Source organism: Gymnoscopelus microlampas (assembly GCF_963454915.1).
Source record: "Gymnoscopelus microlampas genome assembly, chromosome: 17".
Taxonomy (NCBI): domain Eukaryota; kingdom Metazoa; phylum Chordata; class Actinopteri; order Myctophiformes; family Myctophidae; genus Gymnoscopelus; species Gymnoscopelus microlampas.
Window position 1 is genome coordinate 28,560,963 of NC_139954.1, and position 25,352 is coordinate 28,586,314.

Here is a 25,352-nt window from a genome sequence, read left to right on the forward strand (position 1 = left end):
TGAGCTACACGTTAATATCTGGAGTTAATTCCAGTCTAAATGTCAGGTGGTGCTCAGCCACAGGTCTCACTGCTGTGTCAAGAAACACGCTCCACACAATGAGACGCACATGCACACGCACGCACACGCACACGCACACGTACACGTACACGTACACACACACACACACACACACACACACACACACACACACACACACACACACACACACACACACACACACACACACACACACACACACACACACACACACACACACACACACACACACCCCGACCGTTGGAGCCTCTCTACTGTTATGATTGGATACTATCGGGCTCTGGGGGAGAACCGAGGAATGTTGGCCGTGATTCATTTCAAATAGAAGGAGTGTAACAAACAATAACAGAAAAGAGGAAGAGAGTAGAAGGAGTGAGAGGAGGAATTGTTTCCCGATGAGGAACATTCTGTTTTTATATTGTGCCATCTGTGTCTTTGATGATGAGCATCATACATGTCTAGAGCATTGGTTCTCAAAGTGGGGTCCAGGGACCCCCAGGGGTCCTTGGGGCGGGTCCCAGGGGGTCCCTAGCAAAAGTAGTTAATACAGCATCACAATCATTTTAACCACTTTAACCTTTTATACGTTGGTTATTCAAAAATTGCAGATCTACAAGCTATTCTGCTATTTTTCAAAAATCATGAACATTAGTGAACATTATTAACACAAATCTTTGCTTGAGGGGGTCCCTGGCACAACATATTTTCAGATGGGGGTCCGCGGCAAAATATTTATCAATTTGGGGGTCCTTGATGTGAAAAAGTTTGAGAACCACTGGTCTATAGAGAGGATGAGGCATGGTTGGACCAGGCCATGCCTATGTAGAGAGGAGTCACAGCAGGCTGGTCATGTGATGTTCATATAGGCTCTGGGAAGGAGGGAGCAGCGACCTCATACTCATCATAGAGACTGCTTTCTAATGCAAGCTCTGGCGAGGCACCCCGTCCCACCGGTGTCTAAAGAGCATATTAATAAGACGATAGCCGATGGGTTCTAAGATTGGCCGCCAAGGAACCAGCCCCTTTAAAGCTGGTAAGATTCCCAGCTGTCATAGACGGGAATTCAACAGCAAGTTCAAATGGATCGTATATGTTTTGTAAAGCATATAGTCTTGCAGTCGATAGGATATCTCCACTAATCTCTGCCTTCTATTCCCCTCCATCCTTTGTATTGGTTCTGCAATGCGGATTTTCTTCTTTTTTTTTCTCTCTGAATTGTTACCACCCACCCCACCACACAGAATTAGAACATCAAAAGACTTATCAGTTGGTGAAGATCTTGTGAGACTATAAAGCATGTAGACCAGGGGACTTCAACAGGGGGTCCGGGACCCCTTGGGGGTCCTCAGAGATACTGCAGGAGGGCTGCCAAATCTTTGTGTGATAGGGACTATATTGTTTTAGTTTTACATTAACCACTTGAACTTTCACATCCCTATTCTGGGGGTAAACATTAGCCGAAAATAGCAGTAGATGGCCTATTTTCGCCGAAGACGTTTAGTGTACAGGGAAAAAGAGCAGACCAAGTACCAAGCCAAAGCTGAAGTTACAAAATATCGAGGGTTCAACATGGTTAAACGTCTGAAAAACACACATTTAACATGAATCCATTATGTAGTGGGGGTCTCTAATCTCTCTCTCTCAGCTAAGGGGTCTTTGGTCTGAAAAACGTTGAAGACCCCTGATGTTGACCTTCATAAGAGATGGCTACAAAACATATACACGTCTTAGGGAGGCCTGTGACAAACATGTGTCTAGCAAGTTGCATGCTATTGCATTAACTAAGCAGGCATCATACATGGACAGCAATCAACCGCAAAGCCATGAAACATTGTTGAACCAAATACTTCATCATTTGTTGAGAGAAACTGGGAACATGTTAAAATTGTGAACATTTGCTATGCGCCAAGCTGGAAATCCAGAGGGCACAGAGCTCAGTTCTTGGAGCAGTTCAAGTTCATGTAAAATATGATCCAGAAAAGTAAAATAGACTGATGGAACTGCCACAAAATGTTACGTTGATGAGCCACACAGATGTTTTGCCACACTCACAGATGAGTATTAAAGATCTTGGCAAACGGGAGCTAGTTACTGTTTGTTATCAGATTAATTCATGAAGGGGTCATCAAAAACATGGGCAGTGGGCTTTGTTGAGCTGCTCAGCACAGGGAACACAGACGATTCTGCAGGTCCTTCAACCACTGGAGATGGACGGCTTTCCCATGTCAGGGTGTGTCACGGTCATGTCAGGACACAGGGGAGGGGTTCAGGTTCTCCTGAAAGAAACATTTTTGAAAACAGTTCACGTGCATTGCAATTCTAACTGGCTTAATGTGGTGCTTTGTAATGCTGCCAAAGCGTCTGGCCATGTTTATTATCACCGTTTTGACATTGTGAATCAAATACACAAGTTCTTCACTGGGGCCCAAAGGCATGCTCAGTTCATGGAGATTCAAAAGGAGATAGAAAAAGGTCAGTGCATGGAGCTGGAACGATCATGCCTTAGATGACTAGATGAAGCTCAAAATCTGGGTCGGTGTATAAGATATTGCAGTTGCTAGATGTATTCCTGGAGGCTCTAACCGAAAATGCCAAAACTAGTGGAGAAACTAAAATAGACACAGAGCAGCTGTTGCAACAGATGCAAATGAAAAAAAGCTCCTCTTCATGCTTGTGGCATTATCCAAATTGTTTGAGAACAGTGTTTTTTTCCCACAAAGGGGTTGCAGAGCTCAACACTATGTGTAGCAGACTTTATGTTTGATTGAAACATTGAAAGCTATGTATGCAACTTTCCGGGACGATTCAGAGGGTGATTTTGATAAAGTGCTGAGATTGACAGAAGACTTTATGGAAAAGAATGAGATAACCAACTGGGGTGTGGAGGCATTCTCGAGTACACTCTGAAAGTTTCACAAATCTGTTGTCACCACAACATTTGGGAAGACTTAAAGGCCGTGTAGAAGAATTGTGTTCTAGGCAGGCAGATAACTCAGTTGAGCTGGCGGTTTAAAGAGGACACTCATGGAATCAGGAGAGCGCCGGCCTTATTCCTACCTGGATCTGCCACTTTTGGCATCAAAGAACTTTCTAAACTAAGAGTTCAGGCGATTTGTATGGGATTGAATTCACTGATGCTGAACAGACCGTGTTCATTCCAGAACATCAGACAGAACATGGATCTGCAGAAATCTCCCACACTAATGGAAGTGCTGGATAGCTGCCCGGTGGACATTTTTGTCCCAATGTGAAGAGCATGTTCAGGGCCATCTTAACCCTCCCACTAATGTCCTGCCACATTCAGAGACTTTTCTCCGCCACAAACCAAATCCACACACACCCGAGATGACCCATGTTGACCGGACAACCGGAACAACTTCACACTTTTGCCTTTTGAACAAGAACTAACTGACAGATCATGATGACATACTGTAATATTCAACTAATAATCAACCTGCCCAGAAGGCTTTGTCTACTGTAGACAAATAAAGTGCACGGGAACATGTTTGGGTATAGATAATATAAATATAAAAAATGTATTCGCTGCAAATATAATTTCACTATACATACACTAAATATCATTAAATTACATTTATTACACATTGTTGAATGCTCAATTCCGATTGGTCAATCATGGCATTCTGCAGTCTGTTGTCTCAATAACAATCCGTTCATAATCAACTCATTCACAACACCTGTGACAACTGTACAATCTAATGGACAAAAAGAAAACGATTTATAAGTCCTCATTTAATCAATAATGTCACGTTTGTTGTTATACTTTGTGTCTAATTATTGATTTCCTCATCAAGCAGCCACGTGGAAAGCGCGATAATGAACAGCAACCTGGTCATAATTGAGAAATAAAAGCCCTTCAGAGTGATTCATCATCACGCTGACATTGAGTATATTTCTCAATAATGACCACCTTGCTGTTTAGTATCCCTTACATATTTTGTCCGAAATACACATTTTCTCTGAAGCTCCATGTGAAATGTATGCCATATGTTTCAAATATTGCCGCTGTCGGGCAGAAACCTTGTATCTCTATATTTCAACTTAATAACAACTACATTGGATCCATTGAAACACAGGTTTTTTTGTCCATTTCCTGAAGAATCACGGTTTCGGACATACGAGGTTTCCACCCGACAGCGACGACATGCACTTGTTTTGTGTTTCTGGCTCCGGTGGTGGACCGGCACATATTAAAAACACTTGATCTGAGTAAACAGAGAATGTAGATGAATGAGAAATCAGCCTGCGGACGATCATGTTGAATATCTCATCACCGGGCCAGTTCATTGTTCAGGCCAACTGCTCTTCTGCATTTAATTACACACATAACGATGAAAGGTTAAGTCCACGTGCGCGCTGCACGTGCACAACCACTGGCCTTTAAAACAATCAGCTACTTGATTCATCTCCTTTGTTGAAGAGGATAATTGAATAATGACTTTTCCTTTCATACTCCATGGGCAAGTTGACCTTCAGCAACGATTCACCCTGTGTGTGTGTGTGTGTGTGTGTGTGTGTGTGTGTGTACACACACGCAGAGTATGTACTCGGGAAAGAGACGTGTGTGAACTTGCATGTGCACATGTATGTGTACTAGAGGTTCTGGCCACTACACAGCCCTCACATCTAGAGTGCCTACCCCACACCGCCGATCCGACCAAAATGACAATATATGGAGATCACTGTATCTGTCAGTCCTTGTCCCTTTTATGCCCAAATACGGAGATCTCTGATGTCATCAGTACATGCCCATACATGGGCATGCCTCCTTTTGTGCCCATATATGGAGCTGAGCAGTATCATGTCAGGAGTTGTTTGCGCTTGATGCCATGATGACATGTTGAGGTTAGACAACATACTCCATATTTGGGCGTAGCTGAATTGGGAACTCCTTATATGGTTATGGCTGAGTCATAGGGACATGAGCGTGACGATGTGGTCCGCCCGTCTGCCAGTCCTCCGTTAAGCCAACTTTTGCGAACGCAGCGGAAGGAGGCGCGCCAAAGGCGCAAGTGGAGCTTACTATGAAACCGTGCTCGGGTTGTGTGTCTGTGTGCACTGCCTGTGTGCAGCCGCGCCCCCATGTGACTCACGCTCTCATTGGCTGCTGACAGATCTCAGAGTGTGGCTGAAATCCGCCTGCCCCTGGGTGACTAATTACACTCCTCTGAGAGAAATATAGCAGCTACAGTCAAAAATAACGCATCTAAAAGCTACAATCTACACAACTTCATCTATTGGGATATCTAAGAATTCCATGTCATTTGTGCATATTTCAGGCCGGATTGTTCTCACTAATTTAACTGTACCACCCACTTCTCTGCAATTGTTCATTCCTTTCTATTCTTCTTATTGTTATTTTCAAGCTGTGTTCGCTTCCTGGGTTCGCGCGTCCTACTTGTTATATAAAGATTGTACAGTATGTGTACATATTCATGTTTATTAATTGTGTGTGTGCTTGCGTGCATGTGTGTGTGCTTGCGCGCGTGGCAGCAAGCTATGTCGCCGTGGTAACAATTCTGTCCTCTATTCTCAGCGTTAAAAATGGCCTTCATGCAAAGTGGAAACTCTGTTTGATCCCCAGTATCATCAGCATAATAGTCCCAGTTCATTTACTGAAGGCTGCCACAGATAGACTCTCTCTCACTCACTCACACACACACACACACACACACACACACGCACACGCACACGCACACACACACACGTGTGCCAGATATCTTTATTCACAGGGGTTTAGCAGAGACATCCACCCTGCTCCGCCTCATGTTATTGATATTCACAAATGTCCATATCTACAGCTACACCGCTGGATTAATGGAATTAGTGCAGGCTTGTGTGTGTGCGTGGGTGTGTTTGGTGCACACGTGTGGTGGGTGGATGTGCAAGTGATTGTGTGTATGAAACAGTATGTGTGGATTTGTGTGTGCATAGTGCATGTTTGTATTCTTCATGCGTGTTTGTTAAGTTAATTTGTTTATTTAGCCGGATCCCCATTAGCTGATGCCTAAAGGACAGCTGGTCTTCCTGGAGTCCAAGACAATAATATACGTACATTAACACGTTATTAAATGTCCTGAGGATAAAATACAGTCTCAGTTTATTTTTAATAATAATAGTGTGTGTGTGTGTGTGTGTGTGTGTGTGTAAGAGAGAGGTTACATTTTCACTAGTATGTGTGAGGTGAGTTTGAATTATACACAGTGTCATGTGGTTCTATTCTTCATCCTGATTTACGTAGCACTTCGTTAGTCATACCGGTTCAGCACCGGCTCAGCTTTCCTTTGCAGTACCTGGGCTTATTTTACCCATCATCATCATCATTATCGTCATCGTCATCATCGGCATCATCGTCATCATCATCATCATCATCTTGGTCGGATGGTCATCTTGATTAGGACGATACGCGGAGGTCTGCAGTAGGGAAATAGAGATGCTTGTGCATGTGTTTGTGCGTGCGTGCGTGCACGCGTGCTTGCGTGCGCGCGCGCGCGCGTGTGTGTGTGTATGCATGCATGCGTGCGTGCGTGCGTGGTCGTTCCCATGCCACGCTTTGATGCCCACATTTGCTTTCTCTTAGCAGCGTTTGTTTTCCTGTCTCCCAGGGCTGGCCGGCTGTAGACAGCGGTTACACGCCTCACAAATAATGATCCACCCAAACTGTACACAGAGCGAGAGAGGGGATATTTGTGTTCCTTGCAACCAGCTTGATGGTAAAATATGGGTGGGTTGGGGGTGTGGGGGGGGGGGCTTACGTAAGATGTCTAATAAGCCAAACTTGTGGCCAATTGCGGACAATCATCCAAATGAAGGAACAGCGTATTGACGACAGGCCCTGTCTGCGTGCAGTAATCAGTGTTGCCAGATTTTGCAAGAGAAACAAGTGGCCAGGTCTGCAAAACAAGCCCAAAAGAAGCCACTACGACTAGTTTTACCACTTGAACCTTATGTACATTGGCTATTTAAAGAATTACTGTACACAAATGTATCTTTATTGATAGTATACAGTAGACTGACAGGAAATGGGGAGAGAGAGATGGGGAGTGACACGCAGCAAAGGTTGTCGGTTTAAACAATGCATTTGCAGCCTAGGTGCCCGGACCAAAATAAGTAACCACATTTTAGAAACAAGCCAAAAAAAAACGTGACTAATATTTACAAGCGCCTTTACAGAAAAACAAGACCAAAGTCGCTTACAATAAGCGGACAACACTGGCAGTAAGTAATGCCATGGCAGAACAGGAAAGACCAGGAGAGGAGAGAACAGGGTTTTGTTTTTACATGATTATTGACACAGAAGAGGTTATTTGGCAACGCGAGACAGGCTGCGTATCGGCTTCCATTCTGCTCCTATTGAGATGTTTACCCACAGGGGGCGGGGTCATGATGAGGCAAGGCTATCTTAGGGTGGAAACAGTCTGGTGTGTGTGTGTGTGTGTGTGTGTGTGTGTGTGTGTGTGTGTGTGTGTGTGTGTGTGTGTGTGTGTGTGTGTGTGTGTGTGTGTGTGTGTGTGTGTGTGTGTGTGTGTGTGTGTGTGTTTTGTATTACTACACTTGTGAGGACCAAATGAGTATAAGTATCCACTGTACGTTTAGACATAGGCTTACAAAGGAAAAGATTGAGGTTACGGTTGGGAATAGACATTTAGAGGTTAGGGGTTGGTTAGAATTATGCCTGATTTGTGCACCGGTGTCGCACACCAAAAATAACTGATCTCATTCTCCATGAGCTTGTAGATTGGCTATTTTTGGTGTGCAACACTGACACACAACTCAAGCTTCAGTATTTGGGTTAAAAATGACAAAAACGGTCTAAATGGCTTTTATAACATTACTGATGTTTCTTCATCACCAACAGTATTACGTCAGTATCATGGTCAGTATCATGTCAGTATCATGGCAGTATCCTGTCAGTATCATGGTCAGTATCATGTCAGTATCATGGCAGTATCCTGTCAGTATCATGGTCAGTATCATGTCAGTATCATGGCAGTGTCCTGTCAGTATCATGGTCAGTATCATGTCAGTATCATGGCAGTGTCCTGTCAGTATCATGGTCAGTATAATGGTCAGTATCATGGCGGCAGTGGCTCAGGAGGTAGAGTGGCAGCTTGGGAAACTTGAGGTTCCCAGTTTGAACCCGGGCTACCCCAGAGTTGGTGTCGAAAGTGTGTGCTCCCGGTGCGCATTTCCGAACGCACCCATGTTTTCGTCCGCCGTCGGTGTGTGAATGTGTGGGTGAATGTGAAGTACATTTTGGAGAAAAGCACTATATAAATGCAAACCATTTACTATCATGACAGTATCATGTCAGTAACATGGTCAGTATGGTAATTATCATGTCATTATCATATGAGTATTTTGTCAGTGTCATGGTCAGTATCATGTTAGTATCATGGTCATTATCATGTCAGTATTTTGTCAGTGTCATGGTCATTATGGTGACAGTATCATGTCAGTATCATGCACCTGCCTACAGTAGGTTGCCTATGCCTAGAAACGCCCCTGCAAGTATAGTAATACAAACGCGCGTGCGTGCGTGCGTGCGTGTGTGTGTGCGTGCGTCTGGGTGTTATGTGTGGGTGTGGGTGTGGGCTGGGGGGGGGGGGGGGGGCTAGCATTGGGTAGAAAGCCAGGGCCAGACTGACGTATCAGGTGGTGTATTAATTAGACCTGGATGGAGGCTGCATCACAGTGACAGATGGAAGCTCTGACGCTCTTAACAAGGTCTGTTGATCCACACAACCTTGAGAACTCTAACAATAGCGCACACACACATACACACACACACACACACACACACACACACACACACACACACACACACACACACACACACACACACACACACACATACACACCTCCCACTAACACTGCTGCCATTCCGTTCAAAAAGAGCAAACACATTAATATTTATACAAATGTGCACATTTATCCTATTACCGTACATGTGCCTGTGTGTGTGTGTGTGTGTGTGTGTGTGTGTGTGTGTGTGTGTGTGTGTGTGTGTGTGTGTGTGTGTGTGTGTGTGTGTGTGTGTGTGTATATGTGTCTCCTCAAATGTGCACTGTGTCTCCTGGCCTATACAGCACATTTGATAGATAATGTAAAATATACCAGGGTCAGTATACTGCTTTCAAAGTACAGTATATACTGCTCTCAAACACAATGTGGTATAACACAGGGTGCATGGGTTATATTGTTATAAAAATGCAGCGGCCATTCCCAGGTCTCGTCTTTTCCCTGCAGGTGAACTTGACATCAGCTGTCAATACTTTAAAGTTAGCAAAGTTTGAACTAGACCTACAATAATCCACAGTAATCCCCTTCCAAACCCTACAGTCTGAATCATAGCACACCAGCTCACCTTCCTATATATTTCCCCTGTGTGTATGTGTTTTGTGTGTGTGTGTGTGTGTGTGTGTGTGTGTGTGTGTGTGTGTGTGTGTGTGTGTGTGTGTGTGTGTGTGTGTGTGTGTGTGTGTGTGTGTGTGTGTGTGTGTGTGTTCGTGTTCTATTCTGCACACACCGGCCTCCCTAATCAGCGAGAGAAAATAAACTGCCGCTGCGTTCGCTATAGGATCTGTCATTTCCCCGTGGAAAGAACGCAAAATCACATACGTGAAATAAAGAGCTGTAGTTGGACACCGTATATGTTTTTCATGTAAAGAATCCAAAAAAAGAGAGAGTCCAGTTAGTTTTCTTTAAATTGCGTTTCTTAAAGCTCGGATCAAACTGATTAAACAGACGGGGTACTGTTCGCTTTGGGCATATTTCTTTTCTCTGTGTGGAGTTACTGAAACACTTATTGGGTAAACACAGTGGTGGATGAAGTACTGTGTAGACTTTTTACTTAAGTAAAAGTAAGAAAACCACTCTGTAAATATACTTTCTTCAAGTCAACATCTTATTAAAGTGAAAGTACAAAAGTATGAGTATCAGCATATATATTTAAAGTGGCAAAAGTATAATTAGTTCAAGTATGCAGAATCAGAAATACAGTAGCCTATGTATCATGCTTGTTATTGGACAATAATTACTGATACAGCTATTAAAAAATATCAGACCTAAGCTCACAACGTGTCCCGTCGCGATGTGTTTTGAGCTTGGAGATCTGCTATATATGCATTTTTAAAATGTATTTCTCATTAATGATTTGATTATTATTAATAATCTAAATCTGCCAAGTAACTATTCACTAAAGCTGTCAAATAATTGTAGTTGAGTAAAAGTAGCCTCCAATATGCCTCCAAAGATGTAGTGGAGTAGAAGTAAAATAATTGAAAAATGGAAATATTCCAGTAAAGTAAAAAAAAAAAAAAAAAAGCACTTGAGTACATGTACATAGCTACTTTCCACCTCTGGTGTGGAGTTACTGAAACACAGCCTCTTATTGGGTAAACATAACTTGCAATCAAAACACTCAAAGAGTGCTAGAAAGTTTTGCAAAACGGGGGGGAAACTTTTGGGGGAGCCTGGGTGCTGCGGGAGGAATTCACCTCATTGGAGAGGAGGAATTCTCTTTCCCTCCCTGTTTTCTTGGTTCCACTTGAGTTGCTTTGATATACATCCCATCTGGCTGTCAGAGGGGAGATCCAAACACTAGCTCCACTCCTACACACACACACACACACACACACACACACACACACACACACACACACACACACACACACACACACACACACACACACACACACACACACACACACACACACACACACACACACACACCTCCCAGCCAGAAACCACATGTTCTGCTACTACTGTATATCCAGAGAGAGGTAGAGAGGAAGAGAGGGAGATTCAGAAAGAAATTGAGAGAGGGGGGGGGGGGGTAGATGGAAGGAGGAGAGAGAGATATGGTGGGGAGAAAGTGAGGTAGGAGATAGATGGAGGGATACGTAGAGGAAAATGGAGAGGGGGAGACAGGGGAGGTTCAGAGAGAAATTGAGAGAGCGAGAGGGAAGGAGAGAGAGGGAGGAGAGAGAGATGGAGAGATGATAAAGATGGAGAGACGGACATGAGAGGGAGATGAAAAGCCGCCTCTCTCTCTCTCCATCTCTCCAGAGAGAGAGAGAGAGAGAGGGAAAGTGAGCTGTATTAATTAGTATTAATTAGTATTGACTGAGAGGTTAAAGGAGTGAGAAGCTCTCCATGCTTCATCCACCATTTTGTAGTTGTTTTTGTTTTCTGTTTGTCTTGTGTATTATGAGATGAGAGCGCTATATGAAATGATTGTAGAACGGAAGTTTAATTTCTGGGGCCATAAAACATACACACACACACACACACACACACACACACACACACACACACACACACACACACACGAGGATATGGAATACAGTCTCAGTTGCTCTTTCACAATCATGATTTGGGTTTTTTGAGTGAAGCAAGTTGTGTGTGTGTGTGTGTGTGTGTGTGTGTGTGTGTGTGTGTGTGTGTGTGAGAGATAGAGTATGACATCATGGAGTTGGACGCGGCCCACGAATCAGCTTTATTCCACCAGGCCTTATTAGAACGGTTTCCTAGGAAACCATATTTCAGTGTGGTGTGTGTGTGTGTGTGTGTCTTTGTGTGTGTGTTTTTTTATGCATTTTTGTGCATGAAAGTGGGAGTGTGTATGTGTGCGCATGTGAGTGCACACGCTTCCCTTAATTCAAATCCCCAAATTATGTATTAAAAATGTCACACATTTCAAAATATATAAGGCATGTTTTATATTGAATTTGACCATGTTGTGTATGGTAAATTAAGGAGTAGTCAGAATATTTCTCAAATGTTTTTAGAAGGGGATCTCTGATGATATCAAAGAAGAGGACTCGCACACTGTCAGGAACTTGCATGTATTTAGAAAATAATTTGTAATTGTGTTAATTGGTTGATATTAAATATTATTTCCAGACCAGAAGTATCCACCGGGAGGAATGCAGTAATAACTAGAAAAAGTGCTCCTCGGAGCACAGGTCTCCGCCAGGTCAGGTAGGCTATTGTGGCCTCCTGGTGGCGCTATAATAGGCCAACGTGAAAAGGGTGCCATTTCTTCTTAGGCCTTGCACGACAATCAGACTGACTGCATTCATGATTTGAGGCATTTTGTTAAAAACATGTGTTTCGCTAAATTAGACCTGTTGGTGGCGCTATAATAGGCCAATGTTAAAAGGGTGGCATTTGTTCCTCAGCATAGTGTGAATGCGCGTGCAAAGTTTGAGCGCAATTGGACGGTGCGTTCATGATTTGCGGAATTTTGTTCAAAACAAGCCAATAATGCAAACTTTAGATGTCAATCTTAGCCAATCAGTATGGAATATAAAAAATCAAACACATCCATCGTGATCAGATGACTATAGAGATCATGTGTACCGATTTGTGTGAAATTTGGATGAAATTGGAAGGAGTAGTATAAAAAAATGTGTTTTACATAAGTCGGCCTCCTGGTGGCGCTATAAAAGGCAGATGTGAAAAATGCAGGGCAAAGGTTTTTCCTTGACCTATAGGGAGTGTGCATACAAAGTTTTACACAGATCGGTGCAATTATAGGTAAAAACACGAATCGGCCTGTTATAGCGCCACCATGAGGCTGATTTGAAAATGTTCAAATGGTAGTTCTTCCTCGGCCTAATGGGAATGTGCGTGCAAAATTTCACGGAAATTGCATGCTATGTTCATGATTTGAGGCATTTTGTTCAAAACGGAGCACTCCTGCAAACTTTGGAAGACATTTTTAGCCAATCAGGATGGAATATTAAAAATCTGAAAGACCCGTTTCGTTTAATGACAGTAGAGATACTGTGTACCGATTTGCGGGATTGTGGGACAAAATCTGTAGGAGTACTGTCAAAAAATGTGTTTTGCACAAATTGGCCTCCTGGTGGCGCTATAACAGGCCCCTGTGAAAAATTTGGGGCAGAGGTTCTGCTCTGGTATCCAGGGAATGTGTGTGCACAGTTTGGCTGCGAGCAAGCCAACGGTGCCGGAGATTAGCTGTACACAGACAGATCGAAGGACGGACACACGGACGGACGGACGGACAAGGGGTAAAACATACTCTCTCGCCATGCCTTTCGGCCTGGCAGAGACAATAACAAGGATGTATGCAGTGAAATTACTGCCTCGAACCATGAAACACAGCACATACATACTTACTTACTTTCCACAACTGCTCATACACATTTATTGTCTTCCACCTTTCTCTCATATTTCTCTCATTCTATTTTCTCTGTAATGAACAAAGTGTCAATTATGTTTGTATCACCATGCAGTCAATCAGAGATTGCAATTTGAAACGTAAGTCAGATTTTCTCTGCCAATTGAACATGAAACTGAAATAGCATGTACAGTAGGATGAGATGTAGACCACTATATCTGCAAGGTGGCGGACCATGACATGCATAGTCTCAGGAATGAGACCCCAGATGTGTGCGTGTGCGTGTGTGCGTGTGCGTGCGTCCGTCCATGCGTCCGTCCATGTGTGTTCATGAGTGTGTGCGACAACTCTATGGGATGAAGAGAGCGATAATGGAGACAAATTGGTCTCTCGACAAATAAAATATATAATCAATGTTAAATTCAGATTAATAGGTAATCTGATTACAAGCTTATGTCTAAAATACCCAGTATTATGTCAGAATCATGGTTAGTCATGGTCAGTATCATGTCAGTATCATGGTTATTCATGGTCAGATCATGTTTAGTCATGGTCAGATCATGTTTAGTCATGGTCAGTGTCATGGTCAGTATCATGTCAGTATCATGGTTAGTCATGGTCAGTATCAACGGAATTAGTCAACACCTTGAAATGTTGACTTCATTGTGCTTTGAAGAAGCAGCTTTGTGCGATAATGCCCTGGAGCAAGGAGTTGTGGGGCAGCAAATTCTGCTTTGTTTTCCTGAAGGATGGCCCAGTGCATCCCACCTAAATCTAAAATCTAAAAAGAGAAGCACCTTTCCTTACAGGACGCAACCAGCTCATGGCTGCCACTTAGATACCTCTGGATCATTTACCCGCTTGAACCCCAGTATAATGTGACGTCTGAGGTGAAGGCTTATGTGTGTGACTATTGTCTTTCTTGAGGTAGTAATGGCCGCTGGCCATGGTAGTTTCGAAGCAATTCACACATTAACTTAACAATAGAACTGCACACTTCATTAATAGGCTATTCAAACTGCGCATCATGGCATAGTATAAAAGTCAAGGGAACATTTGTCTAGATTCAGTCTACTCTTGCAATCAAAGATGGACCACCGCGAAAAAAAGAACACGTTCGTTCAAAGCTCGTTCGTGTCTTGTAAGCTGCCGCTTACCCTGTCTGATGCGTCTCCTACACGGTCTCTGTCTGCAACGATAGAGACACCACTGTCCCAGACACAATCTCTGCCTCTGCTCTCATCTGCTGATACTGACAGTGTCACTACACAACATAAGGAAAACCAGCCTGTCGATAAAAGCAGCTCCAAAGTGGTTGAGTTACAGGGAGATTAACATTAGAAACAGTGGAAAATCAGCACAAAGCATATCGTAATTGTCTTACTGCATGCTCTCACTTATGTGTGGATGCATGTATTATAGGCCTATTTTATGTATATGTATATATATTTATGTATATGTATGTATGTTAGAGCGGTTATTTCATTCGATGACCATGTGCACACATATATACTCACACATGTGCGTGTGCCGTGCATGTGGGAGGGAATAATTATGGTATAGTATACCCTCCAAAAAAAAGTAGAACACACCACTGGCGACACTTTGTGAGCTTGTAGATTGTAGATAAGTTTTACTAAGAAAAGAGGGTTTAAGTGGCTAACAACAAATTACAACTTGAAATCAGTGAAATTAGCTATTTAAGTGGATAATTTATGCATGAAGAAAAATACAAATACAATCTTAGTTAATCTCATAAACTGGGGTCACACTACAGGATAATTGGGTAAATTTCAGGGCAGAAATCAACAATCGCGTTGGCGTTCGGGGCCAGCCTGAAATAGATGTATTTATTTCAGCGTGGGTGTGTTTGTCAGTGGCAGGCTGAAGTGTGTGCGTTTCCGCCATGTGCCTCAGAGATAAGACTGTTCACCTCACAGCCTACTGGGGCCTTTAATTTACCTTCATGGTTGCGACACACGCACACACACACACACGCACGCATGCATGCACGCATCCTGACTTATCCACAGTGTGTATAAGTCATTGCTTGTGAGCTTGATCCCTGACCTGCAGAATCCATCCAGATGTGCGTGCGTGTGCACTTGCGTGCTTGTGCGCCTGCTAGCCATTATCAGAGGAGCTTGAGACGAGATAACAAAGCACATGGACACCAGTCTGCCCCCCTTAATGCAGTGCCCCCGCGGTGTCTCCTGATATACTGTCCATAAAAGAACAGTGGAAGTCCCTGTATTTAGACTGTCTCTCTCCCGCGCCGCCCCCATACATCTCCATTAAAGTGTCGTACAGCAGCACAGCTGTACGACACACATATAGCGGTGCACACTGCTCGCTGTACGTGCTCCTGAAGGAGGGCCGGAGAGGAGGCAGCAGCTCCTGAAGAGGAGCCTCTCAGAGGAGATGAAAGGTGTTCTTTACAGAGAGAAAGAGAGAGAGAGAGAGAAAGAGAGAGAGAGAGCTGGAGAGGTCAATCCCACTCCCATCCAGCCCACCGCTCCCGGAGGTCAAACGCAATCCCATCCGTGCCGTCCACAGCCTTTTGTGTCGACTCTCCACCTTGAAAGACGAGCTGGGATATTGAAGTCAGACACATCCAGATGTGGCTTCCAATAGTTCTATTATCCCTCTGCCACCCTCTTCCTCTCTCTCTCTCTCTCTCTCTCTCTCTCTCTCTCTCTCTCTCTCTCTCTCTCTCTCTCTCTCTCTCTCTCTCTCTCTCTCTCTCTCTAATCCTCCATGTTATGGGCTTTGTGTTGTCGTGTTTCAGCCTTCAGACGCACAATTTCATCTCCACAGCACTGAGAGTGAAGCCCCGGTTAATACTTAGTTACGTACCGGCGTCGCGCGCAGAAAATAGCCGATCTACAAGCTCACAACGTGTCACAGGGTGGCATGTTTTGAGCTTGTAGATCGGCTATTATCACATAGGCTTTACAGCTCAGAGAAGTCTGTGTAATAACAGTGCTGGCCTTTTCCATCCTTCCTATCCCCTCCACTTCTACAGTATATGTTTCTCTCTCTTCCTCTCTCTCTCTCTCTCTCTGCCTCTCTGCCTCTCTCCCTCTCTCTGTAGCTCTGTAATCCTCTCTGCCTAGTCCTCTGACAGGCCAGATAAATCTAATACAGACTTTGATTGATATTTTCTGCGTCTGTGCTGGCAAAAGTATTGATTTTATTGAATTGTTGTATCGTGTGTCTGCAGTGTCTCCTGCCCCCCTTCACATCATTTCAGCCCCTTTTGTCTCGCGTCGTTGCAAACGCTCCTGGTGTGGTTTCTCTATCACATTCAAGACGCGATTGTTTACGGTCCTATAATGCAGGATAGATACGGAGACAAAGCCTCTCTCTGTATGCAGAATTCATACAGGATTAGACGCAGGATAAATGCATGGAGTAATGCGCGTCTCCAATAATCTCCATTGTATATAATATTTCCCCAAAGCAGGGTCCTATTCACTGCTAGGTTAAATGATTCTTTTTTTCCTCCCTTGCCAGGGGGCGCGTTTGTTTCGTTGACAGGCCCTAGATGGAGACGCCGGCATGCTGCGATCCAACTCCTCGCTGAGGGGATTTGCAGCATTGGGAGCTGTGACAAGTTTTCGCTGCTTCAAAAGCTATTTTTTTGGCTGACATCGGAGCTATTTGTCATCTCCGGCAGGCCCTGTTTCTCTCCGTTACTGCGGAACAAATGATGAATGTGATTCACACACTCGACACCCTGACACTTTGGTTGATTTTTAAATTGGAAACAGTGGCCGGCGCCGCTATTTTTGCAGGGAGGGCCGGGGACGTTTCACAGCCTCACGCTGGGGACACCGGCCAATCGATAACTGCTCCTTGTCACTAAACGTGACATAATGGATGACTGCATGTCTTTATACTTAGATTGTGTTGGGCGTAGCGCTGTCGCCGTGTCCAATCACATCGCCACTGTGTGTCTGGTTGGATTGAAAGGCTGCATGCTCTCTCAATGTTCCTCAACGGGGCCTGATTAGACACATTCATTCTACACCGTGAAGTCCTGAGTGATGTTTTTACTCAGAGAGTGTACAAATGGAACCAAATGGACCACTACTATGGGTCCATTTGGTTCCAATCAGGAGAGAAAACTCATACACAATACGAGATAAACAAGTGAAATTGGAAATGATAAAACAAAAAAAGCTAAAAAGAACAGATACAATTGGAACTGGAACGCTATCAAATTGAAGCTGATAAATGACCTACAGTATTCACTTAGTTCTCTCTCCTGACTGGATAACATTGGTATCCCGACCTGAAAATGTGCTCGTTCCACAACTGGTCGGGGCCCTCATCAAGTCACCTTTTGCCCATTGCGGCCCTCACCCCTCCTCTATACCAAATCTGCTCGCCTAAAAATAGTGGATCTACATGTGCTATTTTCACCAAATGTTCCACTCAGAGTAGGGACACTAGGATTCCTTTTGTTAAACACTAAAGATTTTACGGTGTAAATGCCATTAATTGAGAACACGGACACCTGATAGAAAATGAGCAGTAATACCAGTCCAGCAGTGTTCGACATCACATGAATACATTTAGATTCGATCGAACACACAAGTATTTAAACTCGCCATATTTAGAACACATCCTGTTTAAAACCCACAACAATTTTGCAACGTTCAAAATATATCCTCTATATCAGTGCTTCTCAACCTGTTGGCGGGGGCCCAGAACCGCTGCTCTGTATTGACCCTGTATTGGTTCCATATATTGCATTACCAGCGTAAGTGTTAGGGGGCTTTTAAATGTGGGACAGAATCCCCCGGATTGAGTGTGTGGTGCGACTGTCTGTGTGATCATTAAATCATCCATCATGTGGAGAGTGAAGAGTTCACACAACGAGAGAGAGAGAGAGAGAGAGAGAGAGAGAGAGATGAGAGAGAGAGAGAGAGAGAGAGAGAGAGAGAGAGAGAGAGAGAGAGAGAGAGAGAGAGAGAGAGAGAGAGAGAGAGAGAGAGAGAGAGAGAGAGAGAGAGAGAGAGAGAGACTTTGGCAGGATATAAGTGTGGTTTGGATAGAGACCATGGAAGCAGGCCCTGCCATGATCCTTCTCTCTCACTCTCTCCCTCTCTCTCTCTCTCTCTCTCTCACACACTCTCTCTCTCTCTCACTCCATTTGTCTTTCTTCCCATCTCTGATCTCTCTCTCTCGTCTGTTTCCCTCATTGTGTCTCATGTCTTTCTTCTCTTTATCTTTCTATCTCCTCCCTCCCTCCCTTCGATCATTGATTTTGGTTAGCGCGCGGCGTGCTTCTCTCCGGGATCAGCAGAGTATTTCTGTCATATAACGTGTAATTACGGACGGCGACCTCAGCCTCCGGTGACCTCAGCCACACTGAAACAAAGCGCCCTGGCGAGGCTTTGTTTTTGACCCGCTCTCCAGTAGATCGATGTGGGTGTTCAGCGCCTTGGACTCACATCTGAAAAACAAATAACTAGATACGTAGAAAATGATGTTGGATGCTGTGTTATTGATTGATCCTCTTTCATTGCGGCGTTTGTGTGAATATTACAGTGACAGCGTTTTTATCCAAAGTGGCTCGTATAGTGCTGTGAGAGCAGGCGTTTTGGACTGCGGGTGGCCCCATGGGAATAGAACCCGCAACCTTGGCAGTGAGACTATTCTGTGTTATGCCAACGGAATTATACTGGACCACAGGAATATAATTGGTTTAAATGATCTGCCTCTGCGTGCATGCGTGCGTGCATGTGTACACTTGTATCACTATTCTTGTGAGGGCTAAATGTCCCCACAATTATAATAGAATGTCCACAAGAAGTACATAGTTCTTTTGTGGTTAACAAGATCTGTAAAATTAGGCTTACATGATACTGACATGATCATTTCAGTATCATGACAGACAGTGTCATGGTCAGTATCATGGTCAGTATCATGGGCAGTATCATGTGACAGATGTCAGGCCCTGTCACACAGTGCTGTGAGAGGCGCCTGATGTGACAGTTATGTCAATTGGTCTAACCAGTATTTACCACTTGACACTGGCTTCTACAGACAAATTCTACTCTTTGCTGAAGAAAGTGAGACTGAAAATCAAGCATGAGGTCAAATTATCTTGGTGTTTTATTTCATTCCACCTGACAGCAATTAATCGAGATAAAAAAAATCCAAGACATTTTGAGTGAGTGAGTGAGTGAGTGAGTCACTGTGACAGGGCCTGACATCCATGTGACATCAGACCTCTCTCACAGCACTGTGTGACTGTCACATCAGGCATGTCAGGCCCGGTCACAGGACTGACAGGCCGTGTCACATTCATGATGACGGATAATGATCCATCTTTTGATTTGACTGAAATCTTCACATTGACGGGACCAACGCAACTAATTAAGGAACAATTTTGTACTTGAATCTGTACTGTGCTACTTATAAGCAATAATTTAAACAGGCTTTTTTTCTCTCCATGGGAAGTAGGCTAACAATCACATAATAATCACATACAATTCAGTCCCGTTTAATGAAAAATCTGATATTTGGAAATCGATGAGATGTTTTCGAATGTTTTAATTTTTTTTTATAAGTAACAATACAAATAACAAACCTTACATTTTAATTTGGTGTCGGGGGCGGCAGGGACCTGGATATTGGATAGGGGGCACTGGCCCTTAAAAGGTTGAGAAACACTATAGACGCTCGACAAGGCCGGATGCACCGCAATGGATTCAAACCCCTAGACTCTGCGGTGGTGGGCAGGTGCTTTACCACTGTGCCACCCAAGAGCCCTTATACTTTTGACTATAATACTTTAAATCATTGGTTCTCAAAGTGGGGTCCGGGGACCCCAAGGGGTCCTTGGGGGGGTTCCAGGGGGTCCCCAGCAAAATGTGTTAATATAGCGTCACAATAATTTTAACCACTTTAACTTTTTATACTTTGGCTATTAAAAAAATAGCACATCTACAAGCTTGTAGACCTGCTATTTTTGAAAAATCGTGAACATTTGTGCAAACCTTTGAATATATATATTTTTAAAGCGAACATTTGCAACTCAAATCTTTGCTTCCTTGACATGAAAACGTTTGAGAACTACTGCTTTAAATGGTCAGGTAGCACAGTTGTTTGTAATCGGCGTACCATTTTTTTTGTTTTTTCTTCAACATTTGTCCCTGGAGGGTAGCTGGTCTTGCAGCACAGAGTGCAACATGAAAACAAACAGACAGATGAAATCAAATCTCATCACTGAGAATAGAAGCACAATAGACACAGCACCACTGCACCAGTGAGCAGCAAGCATAATAATCAGATCCTTTTTCATTAAACATTAAGCTCTTATGAACAGCATGGTTGTTGTTTCTGTCTATCTATAATTCATTGTTATTCATTATAGATACGGACTTCATACAAACTGCTGCCAATATTTCCGTGTGTGTGTGTGTGTGTGTGTGTGTTTGTGTTTTATGTGTTACTGTACATGTCTCTGAGTGAGTGTGTGTGTGTGTGTGTGTGTGTGTGTGTGTGTGTGTGTGTGTGTGTGTGTGTGTGTGTGTGTGTGTGTGTGTGTGTGTGTGTGTGTGTGTGTGTGTGTGTGTGTGTGTGTGTGTGTGTGTGTGTGTGTGTGTGCGCGCACGCGCGCATACATGTACAGTGCATACTTTGTGTGTATTCCATTGAGGAGGTTGGGGTACAGGCTCACATCCTGCCTCCAACTCCCAGCGTGTGGTGGTGGGTGTGTGTGTGGGGGGGGGGGGGGTCAGATTAGAGCGAGGTGAGGAGGAGGAATAACAAGGAGGAAGATGAGGAGGAGGAGGAATAACAAGGAGGAAGACAAAGACAACAGCCTTATGCTAACGAGGCTGATAGGAACACACACCCTGCTGGACGTGTTTGTGTTGCTGCACTGAGAAACACACACACGTACACGTACACGTACACGTACACGTACACACACACACACACACACACACACAGAAAACATGCATGCACATAGGCACTCAGGCACGCCCGCCCCCACACATTATATAGACACACTCGCAGGTTCACACACACACACACACACACACACACACACACACACACACACACACACACACACTAACGCGCACACTCCCAGACAGTATTCCATTAAGGATTAAGTCCTGTGTCGCCCAAGGTGGTGTCAAACGGAAATAAATACCAGAGGAGGATTTGCATAATATTTGGTCCTGTAGGTGGTAGAATAGAATACAGTACAGTACAGCGCTTGGCAGGAGGCCAAAGCTCCACTTGACGTTGAACATAATATAACATTGTATCCAGGGTTTGATTAATAGAAACAAAACGTAACACATTTTGACAAATCTTGACACATTTTGACTAATATTTATGAATTCTGACGGGCTTATTACATTTTTATGTGCCCAATTTATGGACTTCAGGGTTAATGTCCATTATATATTTGTAATGAAATCAATCAAAAATATCAGGTAGTCTACATTAACCAAAAAGAAATGCATGTATTTTATTGGGGGTTGCCGGGATTTTACTTGGACCATATCTCCACTAAATCCAGTTGAAAATATACATTATATCTGCAACGAAGGTAATCACCTCGGGCCCTTCAGAGACCAAACGCAATTTTCTCTCTATGCACACAGCTGGGATTTTTTTAAAATGCATTTATGTGTTATTATTTTTTTTGTTGTCATATGGTTGTTGGTAAAGTATTTATTTATTTTTCCCCCTTTAAATTGCCTGAAGCATGGATGCTGGCAGGAACATTCATCACAGCATTTCTCTTCTCCAACTGACTGCATTCCCAGAGATAAAAACGGACAAAGACAGTTACAGTGGAGACCATATACTGTAGAAGTCCTGCCGCATGTCTAGTAAAGATTCTCATGTGTACATTGAAAGGGAGTGTACTGTAAGTGAGATTCTTTTGTTAATCCATTAAGACCAGGAACACATCTGTGTCATTTTAAGATTTCTTTGGCTCTTCAAAAACAGCAGATCTACAAGCTCATAGCGTGGCACCGAGTGCCGCGCTATGAGCTTGTAGATCTGCTATTTTTTTGAAAAATCGTGGAAAATGTGTGCAAATCGTTGAATGTTTTAAAGTGATAATTTTTAACTCCCATCTGTGCTTCTGGGGGGTCCCTAGAACAACATATTTTGAGATGGGGGTCCACGGTCAAATACATATCATTTTGGGGGTCCTTTTCATGGAAAGTTGGAGCACCACTGATATAGCGGCATACTGTTAGGATTTAGAAAACATTTTTAGGTATTTGGCCACGGACTCCCATCACAAAATGTTTTGTTCCTGAGCTTGTAGATCTGCTATTTTTGAATAGCCAAATCAATCTAAAATGACACAGATATGTTCCCTGATTGAATGGGTTAAATAGCTCTATATTCTGACAGTAATCATTGCTACAAAGTGTTTGTTCAGTAACAGGGGTCTCCCCGTCTCTCCAGCCATTTAGTGAACAGAAAATGCATTTTTTCAAGGCTAGGAGGATAAGTCAGTGATTCTCAGGCCCACTGGTGGGCCGTGAGTATATTGCAAGGGGGTCCCCAAAGTAATTGGCAAAACACTAAGATTTTAGTAATAATAACATTTATATGTTATATAAACTTTTTTACTTTTAAAACCTTGGATAATTTTTTTTCCACTATGTTAGTGTCACTGATCAATGATGATTGATCATTAAAATGAACATGCTGTTAAAATGCAAGTGGCCCACCCATCCTGACCTCTCAACACGGCAGCCTTTTGGCTAAGTTAAGTTAAGTGGTCAGACGAGTTGGCCGCAAGCACTTTCAATATTTTCGCGTGGGCCCTGATCCAGAAAAGGTTGAGAACCACTGGGTTAAGTAGAGCCATATGAAATCCGTTTTATTTTTTTCCCAATTCCGTTTTATTTTTTCCCAAATTCTGTTTTTTCCATTTTAATATTTCTGAATTCTGTATTTTGCTTTTTATGCTCATTTTTACCATTAAAAAAGTGTCTGGTAAGTGGAAATGAATAAATGTTCAAGATATAACAGTCCATACATGGCCCTTGTTGTGTTATACACAAAAATGTTCCCAAAATAATTCGGTCTAATTCGGTCTGAGCATGCGCAAAATGGCGTCGCCCATGTATTATTGTTTCTATCGTCTTTCTAAGACTATTTCTACGTGGATTTTACTGTTTATAAAGTAGGATGTGGCCATGCAAAATGGTGGTGTCCCGTGGATTTGTAAAAAATCGCGGTAAAAAAAAAAAATGTACCGCGATTTTTATTTATTTTCCAAATTCTGCAATATTCCGTGTTTTATTCCAATTCCATTTTTATTGGTCATTTCCGCGATTCCGTCCGCGATTCCGTTAACACGGATTTCATATGGCTCTAGGGTTAAGTGATATGGGATAATGTGAGGATAAGTTATTTGGGTCAAGGTTAGGTTACGCTGTGGCAGTTAAAGGTAGGATAAGTGATATTTTTTGGTAATCTTTAGTTTTTTGTTAAAAAGGTTAAAGTACTATATTCTGATAGTAATCATTGCTACAGAGCGTTTGTTCGGTCACAGGGGTCTCTCCAGCTCTTTAGTAAACAGAATATAAATACATTTTCAGGTAGGTGACAACATTTAAGCCAATCAGGAGAAAGCTCTGAAAAGGCATTTTCTGTTTAATATAGAGCTGGAGAGACATGGGAGACTCCTTTTACTGAACAAACACATAGCAATGAGTACTATCAGAATATAGAGCTATTTAACACTTATTTTAACCAAAGTAAATCACTTACCCTACCATTCGGTAGAATGGTCACAGAGAATATTCCATGATTTTTCAGTAAAATTGCTCGTTTTCACTGTGAGTATAGTGGCACACTGTTACACTATCACTCTGGCAGTTAAAGAGTTAAGGTCAGGGTCATTTATTTTAGTTAAAGTTATATTATAGTTGTGGTGATGTTAGGCTTTGTTTCACATTTTATCTGAGTCCACACGGTCCACAGTTGAATTGTACAACATCATGCAAATGAAGGCACAGTATACTGTTTATTACTGGAACTACATATTTCCCAGGAGAGAAGTCTCAAAGAGATCAAAGATAACTATGTCCCCATGCTGCTCATAGGGGCGGGGCAGCAGAGTTGCAGCACTGCAGCAGTGATGTGTTAGTAGTCAGTGGTGGACAAAGTACTCAACTCCAGTACTTCTCCTGATCAAATATTACTCAACTACAAGTGAAAGTTGCTCTATCAAATGCTGTACTTAAGTTAAAGTACTGGAGTGCTTGCTTTGACATTCAAAAGTACAATAAAAAAAAAACGAATCAAAGATTTTCCAGAAGTTTTCAAACCTTATCCATAACCAATATAACCGATTTTCACTTTTTGAAATAGGGCTTAAGTAGTTAATTCATAATGTATTTATTTTTTCCTTCCTAGAAATGTAGTGGAGTCAAAAGTACAATAAGTGTCTTTGAAATGTAGTGGAGTGAAAGTCAAGAGTATCTACGTAAAAATTCAAATTACAATAAATTACAGATACAAATGTATAATGTGTGTCTTCAGAAGGGGGTGAGGGTTGCCGGCTTGCTGGCCGAAGAGAGGGCTGGCATGCGGAGGAGAGAGGGATCGCACGCACGCACGTACGCACTACGCACGCACGCACGCACACCTCCCTGGGTCACCCATCCTTGAGGAACAAAGACATGAGACTCCAACCGCCTCCGTGACAAGTCTGGTCTCCAGCGAAGACACCTGATTAAAACGGGAGAGAGTTCCCTCTGCCTAGCAGTCTCACATTCTTTCTGTCTTCTATCTTTCTTTCAAGGCGTCCCTCCCTTTGTGTCTTTCATTATGTTATTGCTTCATCTCTGCCCCCTCTCCCATCCTTTCATCTTTCCTTCTTTTTCTGTCTCCTCCCCTCCTGTTCTCTCCCCAGCCCCCCCCCCCCCTCTCTCTCTCTCTCTCTCTCTCTCTCTCTCTCTCTCTCTCTCTCTCTCTCTCTCTCTCTCTCTCTCTCTCTCTCTCTCTCTCTCTCTCTCTCTCTCTCTCTCTCTCTCTCTCTCTCTCTCTCTCTCTCTCGTTGCAGGGTTTCTCATTGTAACAAAGCACCTCCCTGCATTCTTTCTGCAAGGAGGAGCTCCACACACGCACACGCGCA